General features: G+C 47.9%; 1 pseudogene; it reads right to left on the reverse strand.

The window, feature by feature from the left end:
- Nucleotides 1-19,407: 19,407 nt before the first annotated feature.
- On the reverse strand, nt 19,408-19,636 carry LOC146076305 (U2 spliceosomal RNA; annotated as a pseudogene).
- Between the last annotated feature and the right edge of the window lie 478 nt (nt 19,637-20,114).

Raw genomic sequence — 20,114 nt, forward strand, 5'->3', positions numbered from 1 at the left:
AGTTATTTGTGTTAATAACTTTATTGTTCATCTTTACATGAACAGCGTCTCTGCGCCAACACAAATGGTGACAAATTCGCATGCCTTCAAAACAGTAGTGCTGATGTATGTTAATGAACAAATCTGATATATATAAAACACAGTGTGTATGCACTTAGCAAATCCAATGACGCCTCGCTCCGCCAAGCAACGCGTGCTATAGCTTAGCAACGCATAGCTGTACTTAGCATTACTTACTCTATGCATCTATGTGTATGCGTACATTTATGTTTAAAAGACACATACACATACTTGCAGGTATCCTGAGTCCAGCATTATACACCAGCGCTGCCTGCCTGGCTGGCTGCCTGCCTGCCTGCCTGCCTGCCTGGGTGCCTGCCTGCCTGCCTGCCTGCCTGGGTGCCTGCCTGCCTGCCTGCCTGCTCCTCGAAATGTTTAAACATGTTAATAAATTCAAATATCATATATATATATATATATATATATATCTGCAAACAAATCATACATCAACACAGGAAAAAATCCCCAACACATTAGAGAATAAATCAATGTACTCACCAGTCATCAGGGATAGTATCAACTACAATAATGAAGATATAACAAACACATAAGATCCCTTGTACAAGGTATAATAATGAGCACCTATATTGTACTTCCCCCAAAACTAAGCACATATGATAAATATCTACTATTTCTTTGCCATTAGGAGGGCAGGCTGGCTAATTGTCGTTTTGTAACACTGACAACTACCACACTGTACTTATTTGAAGGGGTGATTTTTACAACAATTGGTGTGTTCTGGTCAACTAGATAAAATGTACCTGAAGTATCTTTGCGCCACAGAGTCCCGCAGCTGGTATCCCCTCCGGCATTCAGGGGCGCGGGATGGGCGCATGGGCGGATCTTGTGGCTCAGATGGTACCTCCCACTCATCAAAGGGTATCTCACGCCGCACAGCAATGTTGTGGAAAAATATACACAGGCCCACGATCCTCGACACCATTTGAGGCGCATACTGTAAGTCACCACCAGTGCGGTGGAGCACTCTAAATCGACCCTTTAAAAGGCCAATTGAGCGCTCCACCACTTGCCTGGTGGCAACATGCGCCACATTGAATGCCTCCTGTGGGCCCGGTGCTGGGTAGCTGTACGGCGTAAGTAGCCAGGGCGTACATGGGTAACCGGAGTCACCCAGAACCCACGCATCACGGCCTTCCAGCTCTTGTAGTCTTTGCCATATCCCGGTTTGTCGGATGACATGAGAGTCATGGGCACTTCCGGTAAACTTCGAGTTGAAGGCGAGAATCTCCATGGATGGGCCACATACCACCATCACGTTCAGTGAGTGGAACAATTTGCGGTTCCTATATATCTTCTCACTTCGAGATGGAGGCACAAATGGTACATGGGTGCCATCCACAGCCCCTATCACATTAGGGAAGCCAGCAATTTGATGGAAGGCCTGCTGGCTTCTGCGCAGGGTCTCGGTGGCAAATGTCATGGCCATGAAGTGCCCCTTGCGCCTGAACATGGCCGACGTCACACGCCTCAGGATTCGGCAGAAGGCCGGCTGAGATATTCCAGCAAGTACTGCCACTACTTGTTGGAATGATCCTGAGGCGCAGAAATGCAACACCGCCAGCAGCTGTGTGTGAGGCGGAATTGCTGTCGTGATCCCGTGTAGAGGTTCCAGATCACTCTCAATTAACGAGAGCAGATCCAGAATTACATGTGGCGGTAACCGGTACCTAGTAAGTACCTCATCATCGGGCATAGCAAACAGAGTCACCCGTGTGCGATAGATTCTAGCACGTCCTGGCCTCCTTGGGCGACGAGTGGGGAGAGCCGCAAGTGCCCTTAGCCTCCTTTCCATGTCCCGCAGCATTGCTTCAGCAACCTATAAAGAAATGAACATAAATACTGATGCACCTATGCACATAATGGCCATATCCCACTACAAATAGATTTGTAGGCTTCAATACGTACAATAGATGGCCGCCCCGTAAAATCCCGAAGATCCATTTGACTCTATAATGATGTAACAATAATATGAACTCAATACACACCGTCCTAAACACACAGATGCTTACAACATCGAACTACTAAACACTACTTGAGTATCAAAGGTGTCTGCATTTGTTGCCGACATCATGTACTATGAGACATTCCAGCTATTGCTGGGACATGTTGTCCTGCAATAGATGAACACACACAGGTTTCAGACCTGTGAGTGAAATAGTGAACATGTGACATGTTGCAATAATGCTACAAAGACTTTGCTGGCCCAACAATCTGTAGTCAGTGAGGCAATGGTGCATACATTCATACACTTACATTGTTAATGGATAACATATCTACAAGGACCATGGAAGAGCTTACCTTAGACCCTGACAAGTTCAGATCTGGAGACAAATGATTCTAGCAGCAATTCACTATTTATAGGCCTGTCACATGTGTGGTCTATAACAGTAGTGATGAGTATTGCATGACTTGTGGGCTGGATTTTCTAAGGGATTGGGCTACTTTTAGCTTGCAATCAAACGCCACAATACCACAGTAGTCATGAACCAAATGTCATGTCATGCTAGCAAATAGCATGTGTATTGTGCGATAGTCACAGGTGTAGCAGAAGATTCTATGCAATGTTAGAATTGGTGACCAGTATTTCATGTCGAAGTTTCGCCAGGTTTTACACAATGGAATTTCCGCCACCGTATGCGGCGCGAAAAAACAGCGACGTACGCTCGTGCACGGAACGCAGCTGCCGCTGATGTCCGCCAAACAGGATACACAAACAGTATATAAAGGTGTATTAGAAGGTGACAATGTTGTTGCTAACATGTCTGGATCACAACCAGAGGTGGACCCAGACCTGCAGCAACTATTTGACCAGATGGACTCCAGCACCACCTATGTGCCACTGCACATGCGGCCAGTGGGAAATGAGGAGGCTGCTGGCCCTTCTACAGCAGGCCAACCTGCACCTGACCATTCTACAGCAGGGCAACCTACACCTGGCCCTTCTGCAGCAGGGCAACCTGCAGCTGGCTCATATGCACCATCAGCAGAATCTTTTGGAACACAACCGGGGACTTCACAAGATAGTACCATGGCCAGCACTTCAAGTGCAGCGACACGTGCCAGGGGGCGTGGCCATGGACGTGGCAAGGGGAGAGCGAGGGCAACAGAGGAACCAACTACAAGAAATAAGGCATATGAAGCACAGGAGCTTGCCATCCTGGTTCCCCGAGCACGTGATTGGATTGAGTGTCCATCGGAGAAGCTGACACACACACGCAGATGGAAGATTTGGGAACAGATAACGGCAGAGATTAATGAAGTAGCGCCACAAGTTCGTGAGACGGACCATGTGAAGAAGAGGCAAGTTGTTTTGTGATACATGTGCCCAGTAATAGACAAGTAATGATTGAATTCATGCTTAGATGGATTTTGCAAATGGCCCGTGAGGTTGTTACGATACACAGACATTATTGCCATGTTATTTAGTTGAGAGTTAGAGTATGGTGATTGTGAATGTGTATTGTAACGGTTGATATCATAGTTGCATGTAATGTTATCTTTTGGACATTAAGCACATGTCGTAATATGTAGCACAGAGCAATGGCTGCAACAGCAAACATCTGGAGTGACATGTATTAATATGTCAACTTACATTGCAGGTGGCAGGACTTCAAAACCAACCTGAAGAGGAAGATGACCAAGCGGTGGGAACACAGCCAGACATCTGGGGCCGGGCCCATGCCATCAGGGCTAGAGCTCACCCCCCTGGAGTTGATGGCCGAGAGCTGTATATCAGTTGAGGAGGTCAGGGGGGTGAGCACGATGGATAGCGAGGCCCCAGCTGAAGTGTTTGCGTCTTTTCTGGAAGGTAAATATTGGTCATGCCATAAGCTTGTGCAAGTAATTATCTTAGAATGTGTCCTAATTGTGTTTATCATTTTCCACAGACACCCCACTGCTTGGTGACGACTCTGGTCAGGAGGTGGAGGAGTCCGTGCCACCTGGCCCCAGTGGTAGGCCTGTGCAGCAGCAGCCATCGGCCCAAGCCGATTTGGCCAGGTTGGCCCAGATGCTTGGGGACATAAACCAGCAGGGAGAGTTGGCATCAGAACGGATGCATAGGACCGAGGAGATCATGGCGAGCTTGGTCAGCACCCAGCAGGCCATCGCTGGGAGCCTGCAGGCCATGGCTGAGGCGCATCAGGCCATGGCTGCAAGTGCTCAGGTGCTGGCCGAGCAAGCCACCCGCCAAAATGATCTCCTCCTCCACCATAATTAGCTTATGGTGGAGCTGGTTAACAGCAACAGGGTCCTAATGTCATCCGTTTCTGGTGCATTACCACCAGCAACACTCCCTGCTGGCAGGAGGGGTAGACCAGCCAACCCCTCACCAGCATCTGCTCCACCTGCCCCAGCATCTGTCCGTGGCCGAAGAGCTGCTGCACAGGCCAAGGAGCCTACCAAGGCCAAACGTGGTCGAAAATGAACTTGTGGCTGCATTAATCTCCACCGTTATCTCATCCCAAATCTTCCATTGTACTGTGTGTGTCAGCTTCTTGTGTCCAATCACGTGCTGAGGGTAACCAGATGAGCCCTTGCTTCCAATGTCCTTTTTGGTTCCCCTGTTGCCCTCTTTTGCCTGCCATTACTGTCAGCTGCACTTGATGTGATGTTGCTAAGTCCCCGGTTGTGTTCCAAATGATTCTGCTGATGGTGCATATGAGCCAGCTGCAGGTTGGCCTGCTGCAGAAGGGCCAGGTGTAGGTTGCCCTGCTGTAGAATGGTCAGGTGCAGGTTGGCCTGCTGTAGAAGGGCCAGCAGCCTCCTCATTTCCCACTGGCCGCATGTGCAGTGGCACATAGGAGGTGCTGGAGTCCATCTGTGTGCAATTATATTTGTTTTGTATTATAATTTATTTTGGTACATTCCTGCCATGGTTTGTTTTTTTTGGTATTTTTATTTTTTTGTCATTGCATCACAGTGGCATTGACTGTGAAATTTATATAAATAAATTGCTTTACTTTACAACAATTGTGTGGTTTAATTAGTACATGTCGCATACACATGTGTATTGCTAGTATTAATATTCAGTCATGTCCATTGTTAGCAGGTTTAGAGTGTGTCAGAAGTACAGCATATGTGGGTGATTAGTAAGGTTTCCTTGAAGCAGCAATGGTTTCAATTAAAGCACTGACAAGCGTCCTATTAGTGATTAATGAGTAAAGGAGTCGATTTTATTGGGTTCAGGTGTTAATGCTTGTAGTCATTAGGCGGTCCGTTCGCCTCCCGCAGGAACGAGTGGTGTCCGCAAAGCAATAGTGGCCTTTTGGACACCGCACATTTCTTCCCTTTTTGTTCGCGTGCATTCGGAGTGCTATCCGAATGTACGCCCCCCAACATAAGTGCACTCCCCCGTGTCCGCCCATGTTTCCGCCCCGTTTTGCCCACTTTGAAACTACGCCCATGTGTCATTCCGCATGACGCCCATAATACGCCCATATTTCCCGAATGATTGCGGGGACCAGTTTTGTACGGGATTTGCCCGAACAGGTACGGAGTCAAGGCGTGGCACATGCGCGTAGCGTTCTCCACGCATGCGCAGACGCCGTAAAGACGCGATCCGAAAGTATGCGGAAAAGTACGCATCAATCAGAATAAGGGCCAGAGTCTTTTTTAGTGGCCATGAGTAATACAGAAATGTGCACTTTACACACAACAAAAGACCCATACGTAAATTTGTATACCAGGCTCTGGTATGAAATGTACATATCTTCACAGAATTTGTCCAGCATATAGGAGGCTTTACTCCTACAGTATTTACCAAGCTCATTGTAAATTTACACTAATTTACACTTTTTTTCCCACACATACAATAAGGCAAGGCTATTCTATCTGTCCTATACAGACATATTTGACATTGGCGATAATGACAATTAAACAATTTAGCTCATAACATTGGACTTAATTCCTAATTTTATGTCTATAATTTGCTGTTAGAACTAATTCACCATCTGTCAATTCCACAAGGTTCCTGCTCATTATCCTCTCTGCGTCCTGATCAGAAGGCCGGTAAAACGAATTTGAAACCTTCTTCTGACTAATCCATAGTTGGAAGTCAAGTTGTCCTTTCTTCTATATATAAAAGGGGTGTCAACATTTGATCATACTCTAGGACTTGCGATCACACAGCTGGGGTTTGTGTATGGAACTGTTGCATAGTGTCTGGTGTTATCACCGGGTTCGGCCATGTCAAGGATACCGCTGGGGGCTAGCGGGGAAAGTCCTTAATTCCAGCTATTGGGGATCCCATGGGCACTTAAGTCTTTAAAGACTCATTTTTAATTTGTTATGGAGGTGGCAGCCATTGCTGGAGTGGTATTGGGGGTTGCGTGGTTGCGGCCTTGAGAAACATATAGTAAGGGGCCCCCTGAAGCTGTCCCACTAGTTGTAGAGAAAATGGAGAGTCCCTATAAGAAAGTAGACCCCTGGAAAAGTTACAATTATGACAGTATTATAAGCTGCAAATAAATGCAAGGGGATGAGATGCTTTGAACAATGAATTCCACTGCAGAGGTGGAACACTGGAAGTTACTGAGTGGCTATTAGGGCCACCAAGAGATCTGTTGGGGTGGCAAAGCCCTCTCTAGGGCCATGCAGGTCATCCTGGGAAGAGTCATCCATGTTTTTTTTTTTTTTGAAAATATATTTATTCAGAGTCAACATTTGCACATTTACAGACTTTGGTATGTTCTGGTAACAGTCGTAAAGGAAGAAGCAAACATTTTCAAGTATCATTGCTTTTGCCTATGGCCAGAATTACACTTATAACATTGTTAACTCATCAATTTTCTGTTAAGGGAGGGGGGGGGGGGGGGGGAATGAGGATGTTGTTGGTAATGGAAGGGGTTGAAGGGAGGGGTAGGGAGGGGGGGGGGGGGGAGAAGAGTATCATCGTAATAAGCATTGTATGAACATTTCTGATGCAATAAAGTTTCATATCAATCACTCTAGACATTGTGTATATCGATTGTTTTATAGATATCATCTCTCAATGATTGCGTGCGACTGTCGATGAATGGGCCCCACACTCTGAGAAATCGTGTGGGGGGCGTGCTTGTATTCCGAAGAATGTCATATCGGTCGTAATATAAATACTTTAAAAGTAGTGATTCTACCTCCATGATATTTGGGATGTGAGGTTTGATCCAGGCATTTAGGATTGCCTTTTTTGCCACCGTGACTACAAGAGTCAGGATGGGGATTAATTGGAGTTGGGGTGGGGTGAGAGCCCATTCATCAAAGTTCGCAAATAGGAGAGGTATTGGGTGTAATTGGACCTGTAGGCGGAAGTTGGAGTTGATAAAATATATGAGTTTATACCAAAATCTCTTAATATATTTACAGTCCCAGAGGTTGTGCAGGTAGGTCGCCATTTGGTGTTTACATTTATGGCAAAGGCCTGTCTCGTCTTGTACATAATGACTTCTTTGCTGCTGGGTAATATACGCTCTATGGAGCGTTTTTATATGTACCTCTTGTAGGATTGAGGCTTTCAGTGTACGTATAGTGTTGTGATAGTATTTGTATAGCAGGGAGTTGTCATTTATTTGAGGGAGGTCTTGTATCCATTTGTATGTAATTTTTTCCCAGATTGGTTTTGCTGGTCTTTCAGCTATAGCATTGTACAAGAGTTTGGTTTTGTATTTATTGTTCTGGAATTTTATCACCATGCTGCACAACCCCTGGTCTGTTGGGTTAGGGAACTGTATTGTAGGCAGGGACTTTGCATAATGTCTTAGCTGGTGTAAAGCGTAGAAGCTATCCGCTGGGAGCCCATACCTGTCTTGTAGTGCCGAGGTTGCCAGGAGCTCTCCTCCAGGGTCGAATACCTGAGAGATGGCCTTTAGGCCTTTGTTTCGCAAGCGGTGGAATATGGAGCTGTCTACTCCTGGTGAGAACATTGGGTTTCCCCAAATGGGGAGCCAAGGCGATGAGCGAGGGTCGTGGCCCTGAGCAGCAGAGACCGACCACCATGCAGTGTGTATGTCCTTGAAAAGAATGTTGTTGTAAATTCGTGTGGGAATGTGTTTTTTTGGGGTATGTATGAGTGCTCCTGGGGAGTAGGGCGCGAACATAGCACTATCCACGTGAAAATCGGAGTAGTCATTTCTTTCCAGTAACCATCCCATAGCAAACCTGCACAAGAGTGTCTTGGAATATTGTTTTAAATTTGGGATGTTTAGTCCTCCTAAAGGTTTGGGCAGGTGGAGCTTGTGCAATGCAATTTTGGGCTTCTTGGTGTTCCAAAGGAAATTTGTCAGCAAGGAATTTATCTTGAGAGTGTCTCCATTTTTCAACGAAATGGGGAGCATCTGCATGACATACATCAACTTGGGCAGTGTCATTGATTTTATTACTTCGGTCCTACCCAGCATTGATAAAGGTAGATCTTTCCACGTGGATAGTGACTTCGCTATGGATTGGATTATTGGATCATAGTTTGCAGAGTATAGTTGGCTTGGTTTTACAGGGATGTGGATTCCTAAATATTTAATCTGTGTTTTTTGGATTTTTATATTACAGAGGTTTGTGTCATCTGGGAAGGAAGGGGGGGTGCCTCTCAGGGTCATTAGTTCTGATTTGTGGATATTTATTTTGTACCCGGAAAAGGATCAAAATTGCTTAATGATGTGGTATGCGTTGGGTAGGGAGTGTTGTGGGGCAGTGAGAAACAGCAGCATATCATCTGCGAACAGAGACACTCGCAAGTCCACAGAGCCAATTTGGATTCCTTGGAATGTTGGGGTCTGTCTGAGGGCTATCGCTAGGGGTTCTAGGGCCAGGGCGAATAGGAGTGGGGACAGGGGGCAGCCCTGTCGGGTGCCTCTTAGTATTGGGAATGGTTCTGATAATATTCCATTGCAGGATATTCTGGAAGCAGAACCATTATATAATGTTTGCAGTAGGGAAATAAATTGTTCAGGGAAAGAGAATTTGCGTAGGGTGGTGTAGAGGTGCTCCCAGTGGACCATGTCGAAGGCCTTTTCCGCATCCAGTGACAGCACCGCCATCGCGGGGCCCGACATGTCCCACTGGGAGTATTGTAACACTGACAAGACTTTTCTGATGTTCGTCACGGGATTGCGTCCCATGACAAACCCGGTCTGGTCCTCATGGACCAGGCTGGGGAGTATTGGTTTTAATCTGTCTGCCAGAATTTTTGTGAGTATTTTGTAGTCTAGGTCTAGTAAAGAAATAGGTCTGTATGATGCGGGGTCTGACAGGTCCCGACCTGGTTTAGGGAGGATTTTGATCGTTGCTGCGTTAAAATATAAGGGGGCTTGGTCATTATGTAGTATAGAATTATAGACTTTGACTAAGAGAGGGGCGATTTGGGGGGCTAGTAGTTTAAAATATTCCGAGGTCAGTCCATCTGGACCTGGGGCTTTGCCTGGTTTAAGGCCTGCAATGGCTTTTAGGACTTCATCAGTCGTGAAATCTGTGCATAGCGTAGTAGAGGTAGAAGATGACAAGTGTGGGATAGGGAGATGATTCCAGAATTGTGCGGCTGCTTGATCGTCAGATGTAGGAGCAGCATATAGGGATGTGTAAAAGGCGTTTAGGGTCTGGGCGATTTGGGCATTAGTGGTAGTAAGTGTACCATCGTGGCGTTTTAGGGGGTGAATTGTTGAGGGAGATTGGTGGCCTTTAAGGAGGTTGGAAAGTAATTTACTTGACTTATTGCCATATCTGTGGAATTTGGCGTTAGCGGCAAAGGTGTATAGTGCCTCAGATTTGACAAATAGTCCCTCGAAGGTAGATTGGGCTTGATTGTATTTTCGTTTTGATTCTGGGGATGGGGAGGATTTGAATTCCGTAAATGCATTTGTTAGGTCAGTTTGGGCTTGGGCGAATTCTAGGGCTATGGTTTTCTTTTGGTGGGATGTGTGAGCTATTATGGCTCCTCTTATTACTGTTTTGGATGTCTGCCAGAATAAAGCTGGGTTGGAGTCCATTATGTCTCCATTGTGGTGGGCATAATCCGCCCATGTTTTTTGCACAATGGTTTTCAGGGATTCTGAAGTTACTATATTGGATGGGCATCTCCATGAGATAAAAGAACTCTGTTCGTGTGTGAGTCGGAGTGAGATCCATACTACAGCATGGTCCGATAAGCTTATGGGTTCTATGTGGGTCAGGAGGATTTTTGGAAATAAGTTAGTTGAGGCTAGGATATAATCAATTCTGGAGAGCGTTCCCTGTGCTGCAGAGAGACACGTGTATTCTCTGTCAGTGGGGTGAAAAATGCGCCATAGATCTAGTAGGTGGAGCTTGGTCGCTAGAGCTGGGACTCCTAGGTTTGGTAGTTTTCTTGTATTAGGGAATTGTCTATCTAGGCCTGTGTGAGATATTAGATTTAGGTCTCCACATAATAGGATAGGGAGGTGCATGTGTGGGGTAAGTATTTTTATTATGTTTTGGAAGAAGGATTTGGTATATGTGTTTGGTGCATAGACGTTGAAAAGAATGTATTGTGTTTGTGCAATTGTGAGGCGTGTGAGGGTATATCTACCATCTGGATCGGAGTAGATTGTATCAGCCGTCAGTGTTGTGCGTCTCTTGCTCAGGACCACGACCCCACGCGCCTTCGAGTTGTACGAGGCAGATGATAACACCTGCCACTGGAGAATATTGAGCTTGGCAACCTCCGCTGGTATCAGGTGGGTCTCCTGTAAACAGACAATGTCTAGGTTAAGTTTATTTAAATACATTAGCACTTTTTTACGCTTTTGTGGGGAGTTGATGCCGCCCACATTCCAACTACCAAGGGTTAATGTCGACATCTAAGTAATAGGGGGATGGAAGGGTATATACACTTTTCTAGAGGACAGGAGTCTTGTTCTATATATATCAATATTGCAGCATTGATACCTTTTAGGGAGAGGGGTGGGAGGGGAGAAGGGGAGAAGGGTAGAGTCATGAATTATAGATAGACTTCCATATAGAAATATCAAAATTACAACAACCACCGATGTTATATTCATCGATGTTATGACGGTGCTCCTTAGAACCGAGGAGCCCAAGTTATAACATAACATGGTAACAGAACCTTTTGCATCGCCCGCCAGGCGTTTTAACTGAACCAAAACTAGTTAAGAGGAGAAAGTATGGGAGGAAAGGGAGGGGGGGGGGTGGGGGTGGGGGATATGGAGGGTAAAATACTGTAAACAGGGAGTAATATGGGTGCTGTCATCACGAGTGCAGTATAGTCTGCTTTGAGGTAATCATCGTTAATGCCTGAGGTTATATTATCACTTTATAACACTTATTAACTATAACATATACTGATAAGAACTTGTTATTTAGCTCGGGTTCAGGAAATGTGTGTCCATGCAGATCCATAACCTTTCACATCAGGAGCTTTGTGCTTATATATAGACAGTGCGGTTGCATCTTAACTGAGGTAGTCAAGAATGGAGGTAGAAAACTGTTCTGTCTCAGAACTGTGGTAACACTCTGACTGTAGGCAGTGTCCAGTGATGATGGGTATAGGATGTCCATGGGGAGGGGGGGGGGGGTGGGGGGGGTGGGGGTTGTGAGATGTGGAAGCAGATGTGATGTAGATGATGCATGGATAAGGTGCGGGTGGTGCCTCTCCATTAGTCGGGGGTTGCTGCCCAGTCAATTTGGTCCACTTGCTGTGGGGCTGGGGGTGTTGCCTCTCGGAGGTATGCTTCTGCGTCTAAGTGCGACAGAAAGTCCTTGGGCGAAATGTAATAGGGTGCGATTTTTGGACGAGTTCCAAACTCGCCAGAAATCGCACCTTTAAAAATCGCGTTTTTTGCCGCGAATTCGCATATGTAATGAGATGCGAATTAGCGGCAAAAAATGCGATTTGCCGCGATTTGCCGTGATTTTTAGTCATGAAAATGTGCGCATTTTCAGTCATGAAAATGTGCGCATTTTCAGTCATGAAAATGTGCGCATTTTCATTAATGCGATTTTGTGCAAAAAAAAAAAAGTTTAAAAAAAACGGCGTGGGGTCCCCCCTCCTAAGCATAACCAGCCCCGGGCTCATTGAGCCGGACCTGGTTCCAAAAATACGGGGGGACAAAAAGCATAGGGGTCCCCCGTATTTCTGAAACCAGCCCCGGACTCTTGGACCGGTCCTGGTTCCAAAAATACGGGGGACAAAAAATCTGGGGGTCCCCCGTATTTTGAAACCAGCACCGGGCTCCAACAGCCCGCGGTGTCATGCCACAGCCGGGGGACACTTTTTATACAAGGTCCCCCGGCCGAAACATGAGCACCGTGGCTGGTCAGCCTTGGACGGGGTACCTGGAGGAGTGGGGACCCCCCCAATAAAGGGGTCCCCCCCCCCAGGCTTCACCCGTCCAGGGCTGAAGCCCGGGGCTGTCACCGGCGTCCGTGGCCAGTGGACGCCGGCCTGATAGGGTTAAATCCATCATACATATGGAGACGCATAGCTCAGCCAATCAGGACTGAGCTATGCGTCTCCATGGAGACGCATACTGTAGCTCAGCCAATCACGCTCTCAGCCTCTGTAGCACTCGGACAGCGCTACAGAAGCTGTTAGAAGCAATGGAGAAAGCCGGTTCTCCCCGCTGCCTGTCAGTTCGGGGGGGAGCCGGCTGTAAAGCAGCCAGACCAGCGCTGGATCCAGGAATGGTAAGTAACGCTGGTGTAAAAGTGAGGTGTGTGTGTGTGTGTAATAAACTTTTACTTCTCTGTGTGTGTGTTTTTTATAAACATTCTTTTTACAGGTGGACTACAAGTCCCAGCGGGCCCATTAATGCCCCGCATGCTGGGACTTGTGGTTCTCCAAGTCCCAGCATGCGGGGGAGGTCTGCTGGCACTTGTAGTTCGCCGGTAAAAAGCAATGTAATGATATGTATGATGGATTTAACCCTATCAGGCCGGCGTCCACTGGCCACGGACGCCGGTGACAGCCCCGGGCTTCAGCCCTGGACGGGTGAAGCCTGGGGGGGGGGGACCCCTTTATTGGGGGGATCCCCACTCCTCCAGGTACCCCGTCCAAGGCTGACCAGCCACGGTGCTCATGTTTCGGCCGGGGGACCTTGTATAAAAAGTGTCCCCCGGCTGTGGCATGACACCGCGGGCTGTTGGAGCCCGGTGCTGGTTTCAAAATACGGGGGACCCCCAGATTTTTTGTCCCCCGTATTTTTGGAACCAGGACCGGTCCAAGAGTCCGGGGCTGGTTTCAGAAATACGGGGGACCCCTATGCTTTTTGTCCCCCCGTATTTTTGGAACCAGGTCCGGCTCAATGAGCCCGGGGCTGGTTATGCTTAGGAGGGGGGACCCCACGCCGTTTTTTTTTTATAAAAACACTTTTACACATTTTTATTAACAGAACCATGCACAGATCATTGAGATCTGTGCATGGTTCTGTCAAATTCGCCTGTCAGAACCTGGTCTATTTTTTTTGCGATTTTTGGTAACATTTACCAAAAATCGCACCCTATTACATTTGCGAGTTGTATACTTTATAATGGGAAAACATCTGGATGCGAATTGAAATGTGACTAAAAATCGCACTTCTAAAAGTGCGATTTCGCGGTAAAAAGTGCGATTTTTTACCGCGATTTTCAACCTATTAAATGTGCGATTTTCGGAAAATGTGCGATTTCGGCCGTTTTTTGACCAAAAATCGCACATGTCTAAAAATCGCACCCTATTACATTTCGCCCCTTATATGAGTTGCCATCAAAGATTCGCAGTCGCGCCGGGTATATCATTGCGAATTTTACCCCATCACGGATAAGCTTTGAGCAGGTCGGGGCGAAGTCTTTTCTCGCTTTAGAGAGTTCAGCCGAATAATCCTGGAACACTAAAATCTTGTGTCCCTGCCAGGAAATGTCTCGCACCTTGCGAGAGGATGCCCAAATAAGTTCCTTGTGCAAGAAGTTTAAAGTTTTGAAAATCACAGCGCGGGGTCTGGCGCCCTCCTGTGGCCGCAATGTTCCCAATCTGTGTGCACGTTCCACAACTAGATCATTACATTTGTCAGAAATATGGAGTAGTTCTGGTAGTGTAAATCTGATAAAATCAAACAGCTCTTGCCCTTTCACTGTTTCAGGTATGCCTATCAGGCGTAAGTTACACCTTCTCGACCTGTTCTCCAGGTCTTGCACTTTGTTGTGAAGGTGGTTTATTTCTTTATTTGCAGATTGCAGGGATGATTTTAATTCAGCTATATCAGCGAAATTAGCTCCCACCGTTTGCTCTGTGGATTGGAGTCTATGGTGTAGCTGATCTATTCTCCTGCTCAGGGTGTCAGTCTGTGCTTGCAGTAGTGGGCCTATGGCTGTTCTGATGGCGTCTATCATATCCCCATAAGTGACTGGGGCGTCTGGAGAGGGTAGTTGCTGCAGCGACTGCTGGTACTCACTGTGCGGTGTCCCCAGGTCCCCTTGCGGGGCTTCATGCTGGGAGGGAGTGGAGTCCCTGGAGTTAGATGGTGAGGAGGACGGTGCTGCGCGGCGGGAGATGGCGTCCGGCGCCATCTTGGGACCAGGAGTCTTGATCTCTTTGTCTCTCCTGCGGCTCTGGCTGGCTGGCATTTCGCTATAATAGCGCTTCATGCAGCGGTGGGGAGTTGTGGAAGGGATGAGGATGTCTGCTGGCGGGCTTTGTGGAGGCTTAAAAGCCGTTAAAACGGGTTTTTGGGCTCCCGGTTATCGGAGCTCTGTTCCCCTGCTACTGCTGCATCAGGGGGCGGAACCGGAAGTCCCCATCCATGTTTTTAAAGTGAGTGCCTCCTCCATGTAACAGGAGACCCATCAATTATGGTACCACTTACTTAATTGCTTCCAGCTTTAGAGTAAGCTCCTTAGTTCTGGTCAGATGAAACATTAAGGAAAATGGAAAAGACCTTTACAAGGACTGCTTGGTGACATGCCTAGAATCGGTGCAAGGTGTGGACCTGTTTACTGCTCAGTGACATACCTAGAATCGGTGCAAGGTGGGGACCTGCCTACTGCTCAGTGACATACCTAGCATCGGTGCAAGGTGTGGACCTGTCTACTGCTCAGTGACATATCTAGAATCGGTGCAAGGTGGGGACCTGCCTACTGCTCAGTGACATACCTAGAATCGGTGCAAGGTGTGGACCTGCCTACTGCTCAGTGACATACCTAGAATCGGTGCAAGGTGTGGACCTGCCTACTGCTCAGTGACATACTTAGAATCGGTGCAAGGTGTGGACTTGTCTACTGCACATTGATAAACCTGGAATTGGTGCAAGGTGTTCACCTGTCTACTGCTCAGTGACATAACTATAATTGGTGCAAGGTGTGGACCTGTCTACTGCTCAGTGACATACTTAAAATTGGTGCAAGGTGGGGATCTGCCTACTGCTCAGTGGCATACCTAGAATCGGTGCAAGGTGGGGACCTGCCTACTGCTCAGTGACATACCTAGAATCGGTGCAAGGTGTGGACCTGTCTACTGCTCAGTGACATACCTAGAATCGGTGCAAGGTGGGGACCTGCCTACTGCTCAGTGACATACCTAGAATCGGTGCAAGGTGTGGACCTGTCTACTGCTCAGTGACATACTGTACCTGGAATTGGTGCAAGGTGTGGACCTGCCTACTGCTCAGTGACATACTTAGAATCGGTGCAAGGTGTGGACTTGTCTACTGCACATTGATAAACCTGGAATTGGTGCAAGGTGTTCACCTGTCTACTGCTCAGTGACATAACTATAATTGGTGCAAGGTGTGGACCTGTCTACTGCTCAGTGACATACTTAAAATTGGTGCAAGGTGGGGATCTCCCTACTGCTCAGTGGCATACCTAGAATCGGTGCAAGGTGGGGACCTGCCTACTGCTCAGTGACATACCTAGAATCGGTGCAAGGTGTGGACCTGTCTACTGCTCAGTGACATACCTAGAATCGGTGCAAGGTGTGGACCTGCCTACTGCTCAGTGACATACCTAGAATCGGTGCAAGGTGTGGACCTGCCTACTACTCCATGACATACCTAGAATTGGTGCAAGGTGTGGACCTGCCTACTACTCAGTTACATACCTAGAATCGGTGCAAGGTGGGGATCTGCCTACTGCTCAGTGACATACCTAGAATCGGTGCAAGGTGTGGACCTGTCTACTGCTCAGTGACATACCTAGAATCGGTGCAGTACACTACTGATACGCTGTCCTGGATTAAAGTGCTTGCTGTCTGGGTCCAGTACTAGAGTTCCGGCAGTCCACCCCTGATGGCGGCCCTACTTTTACTACTCGTGGCTCCGCACCCACGTTTGTCTTGACATCAGATTGGCTGTGTCCACTAGTCTTGGTCCATGCCTTAACAAAGTAAGCATTTTTACTGTTATTTGCCATAAGTTTTCCTTATACCAGGGGTTCCCAAACTTATCACAGCACCCTAGAGTATCAGAATTGTATTCATTGCTCCCCTAGGCCAAAAAGTTTCTTGAGACATTTTTTTTTTAAAGTCAATTGTGTACGTCATCCTTAAGGCCCCATCCACTAGTGTAATATGGCCACATTGGTCCCTGTCCACCAACACAGGGCACCCCTACAAGTATTCCAAGGCACCCCAGGGTGCCACGGCAAACAGTTTGGGAACCACTGCCTTATACTATACATTATCCCCTTTTCACAAGCAGGGATTTGCTGTTACTACACGAAAATTGTGCTCATAAATTAAGATATGACATTTTTACCAACAAAGTAAAGATTGGGAAAAGTTGAGTTTGCCTTGGGTTACAGAGCATAATGCTACCATTCATTTGTAAAATGATTCCACTTACTTAGTTATGTTACATTACCCTTTCAGGTATATAATTAACTTGCATAATGGAACAGAAATTATATTAATCATAACTGTGCAGAAAGTTGTGATATAATAATTCATATACTGCAGGCAAAGTACAAACACATCAACTTAACTGTCTGCTGGCTTAGTCTAGATGCAATGTATACATTCTGCACAGTACAGTTACTATACCATGCTTATGTATAACCTGCAGGGTGATGTTCCTGCTTTGGGGTCCAGGAATGCATGGAGTCATGTGCTGCCTCACTGGAATTGATGGGATCAAGAACCACCTGAAAATTATACATTTGTGTCCTACCTCCCATACTTCAAAAAGGACAGCAGTCTCACAATGAAGGGGTGTGGTCACATAATAATAGCCCCAATTCAAGTTACGCCACACAATAGCATAATCTTATTCAAATTACGCAGCATGTAGTGCACCTGATCCATATTACACCATATAGTATTGCCCCTTATTCCCATTAGGACACACAGTAGTGCCTCTTATTCTTGTTATGCTACAGGTGAACAAGCACCCATGGTGAAATGTGCTCTACTGACCTATGCTATGCCGCTCCCCGCTGCAGGAGGTAGCTGATAATAGAAACCGACTGGCAGCAATGTTTGATAGCTAGTCGGGTAATCTTCCTTATTGTGTGTGGGTTCGCTGGTTCCTGCATGGCTGAGGTAACCGGGACCACCTAACACCATGTATGGGGAAATGGGTCTACTTACGTTTCCATCAGCGCTTTGGAGGCTCTTCTCTCACCCCTGCCCACTTGTGGAAGTCTGGAGGCAATTGAAGGTCACAAGCACTGGACTATTTAGGTACCTTTTCTACATGTTAAGATATATGTGTATCAGTGGTGTGCGGTGAGGTAAGTGGCTGGTAAGGAACCATTGGCATATATAGAGTGTTGTCAGCATTACCTTGGTTGCTTAGAGGTCACAGAACCAATGGGGTCTGTCATTATGTGTCCTTGCATCTGTAGGTTGGCGGAGAATGTTGCAGTTTGTTTTCCAATCCAGGCAGAGGCGATAGTTCCTATCTCTCCTGTTTCTGGGGAAACTGCTTTTGTCAGTCAGAGGAGAAACATGTCAGGGACTATGGAGTAAACTGCTAATATTGCACAGTTACTACAGAGCATGACCGCACTCTATATATGTATCATCTTCCCTCAAGTAGCTCATCCACCTCTCTGTGTCCCTCCAGCAGCTCCTGCTCCTCTCTGTGTCCCTCCAGCAGCTCCTGCTCCTCTCTGTGTCCCTCCAGCAGCTCCCACACTTCCCTGCGTCCCTCCAGCAGCTCCCGCTCCTCTGTGTCCCTCCAGCAGCTCCCACACCTCCCTGTATCCCTCCAGCAGCTCCTGCCCCTCTCTGTGTCCCTCCAGCAGCTCCCACACCTCCCTGTATCCCTCCAGCAGCTCCTGCCCCTCTCTGTGTCCCTCCAGCAGCTCCCACACCTCCCTGTGTCCCTCCAGCAGCTCCTGCCGCTCTCTGTGTCCCTCCAGCAGCTCCCACACCTCTCTGTGTCCCTCCAGCAGCTCCTGCTCCTCTCTGTGCCCCTTCAGCAGCTCCCACACTTCCCTGTGTCCCTCCAGCAGCTCCCATTCCTCTCTGTGTCCCTCCAGCAGCTCCCCCTACTTTCTTTGTCCCTCCAGCAGCTCCCGCCCCTCTCGTTGTCCCTCCAGCAGCTCCCGCCCCTCTTGTTGTCCCACCAGCAGCTCCTGTTCCTCTCTGTGCCCCTCCAGAAGCTCCCGCCCCTCTCGGTGTCCCTCCAGAAGCTCCCGCCCCTCTCGGTGTCCCTCCAGCAGCTCCTGCTCCTCTCTGTGTTCCTCCAACAGCTCCCCCTCCTCTCAGAGTCCCTTTAGCAGCTCCCGTTCCTTTCTGTGTCCCTCCAGCAGCTCTCGCGCCTCTGTGTCCCTCCAGCAGCTCTCGCGCCTCTGTGTCCCTCCAGCAGTTCCCGCTCCTCTCTGTGTCCCTCCAGCAGCTCCCGCCCCTCTTAGTGTCCCTCCAGCAGCTCCCACACCCCTCTGTGTCACTCCAGCAGCTCCCGCCCCTCTGAATGTCCCTCCAGCAGCTCCCGTCCCTTTCTGTGTCCCTCCATCCCCCTCTCACCTTGGGCGGGATGCACCAACGGTGATCACCCGTGCATGTTCGGCACCCCCGAGTTTCCCCGGGGGCACAGTGCAGCCTCGGACTCCAAGCAACCGACCGATCAGCGTCCGACCAAGGTTTCTCTGCTCCCATCATAGGGCACTTTCCAGCCCCTGGCATGGGAATGGGTAATCCACTGGGATTTTCGACTGACTCCCTTGAGGGCTGCGACCCCCTCGGAAGAACAGTGTTTTTCCGATCCCAAGGTTGAGGTACTAAGCTGGGCCTTTCACGGTCTCCCCATCAGAGGCTACGAACCTCTGGAACAGGAGCCATCTACTCAGTCCCAGCCTTTCTCCGCTCCTTGGGAATGGATACTAGACTGAGCCTTTCGCTGTCTCATCCTTCGGGGGCTACGAACCCCGTCAAGAGAGCCAAACTACTAGGCCCAGTGTTTCTCCCCCCCTCTCACCAGTGGGTTTACGGAAACAACACCTCCTACCACTGGAAGAGGTGAAGGTACTCAGCCAGACTTTTCACCACTCCCAGGCAAAAAAGAGGGTTCCCACACTCTCCGCCCATCAGAGCAGCTACTCAGTCCAGCCGTTCTCTATTCTCTGCCAGAGGCCAGTCCATACCCACTGATAAGAACCGATACTACACTTGATCTTAGCCAAAAGGCTGAGAAGGCATACAGTATGCGATTATTATTAACTCTTCCGATTACAGCTGTCCTTTTTAAAACCGCTTCAACGCTGGACTTCTGGGTCTGTGACCTAGGAGTCCCTCTATGCATGCGCAGAGTGACTGTGCCGGCCGCGGAGCATGCTGGGAGGGATCCGTGACAGTATTTTGAATGATGAGAGGGTGAAGGTTTATTTGCATAGATTATTACAGTCCCTATTATAACTTTTATTCTCCAAAAACTCTGCCCCAACCCCCCTTCTAAATGTGCGGCCTTTTCAGCCCTTGATGGTGCAACCGCAGTATATGCAATGTGAATGGAAGTATTGGTAGCTAATTTGCATGATAATTAATGCTTTATACTGTAGTTGCATTATTTAGAATTATATTTGAGACAATAACACAACATTCTCGTTATTGTAAGAAGATATTTTATTGTGCAGTTGTGGTGATAACTTTTTCTTTTGTACAATTCTTCGGGTCAGAG

The sequence above is a fragment of the Crinia signifera genome, chromosome 4, assembly GCF_055691185.1.
Source record: "Crinia signifera chromosome 4, ASM5569118v1, whole genome shotgun sequence".
Lineage (NCBI taxonomy): Eukaryota > Metazoa > Chordata > Amphibia > Anura > Myobatrachidae > Crinia > Crinia signifera.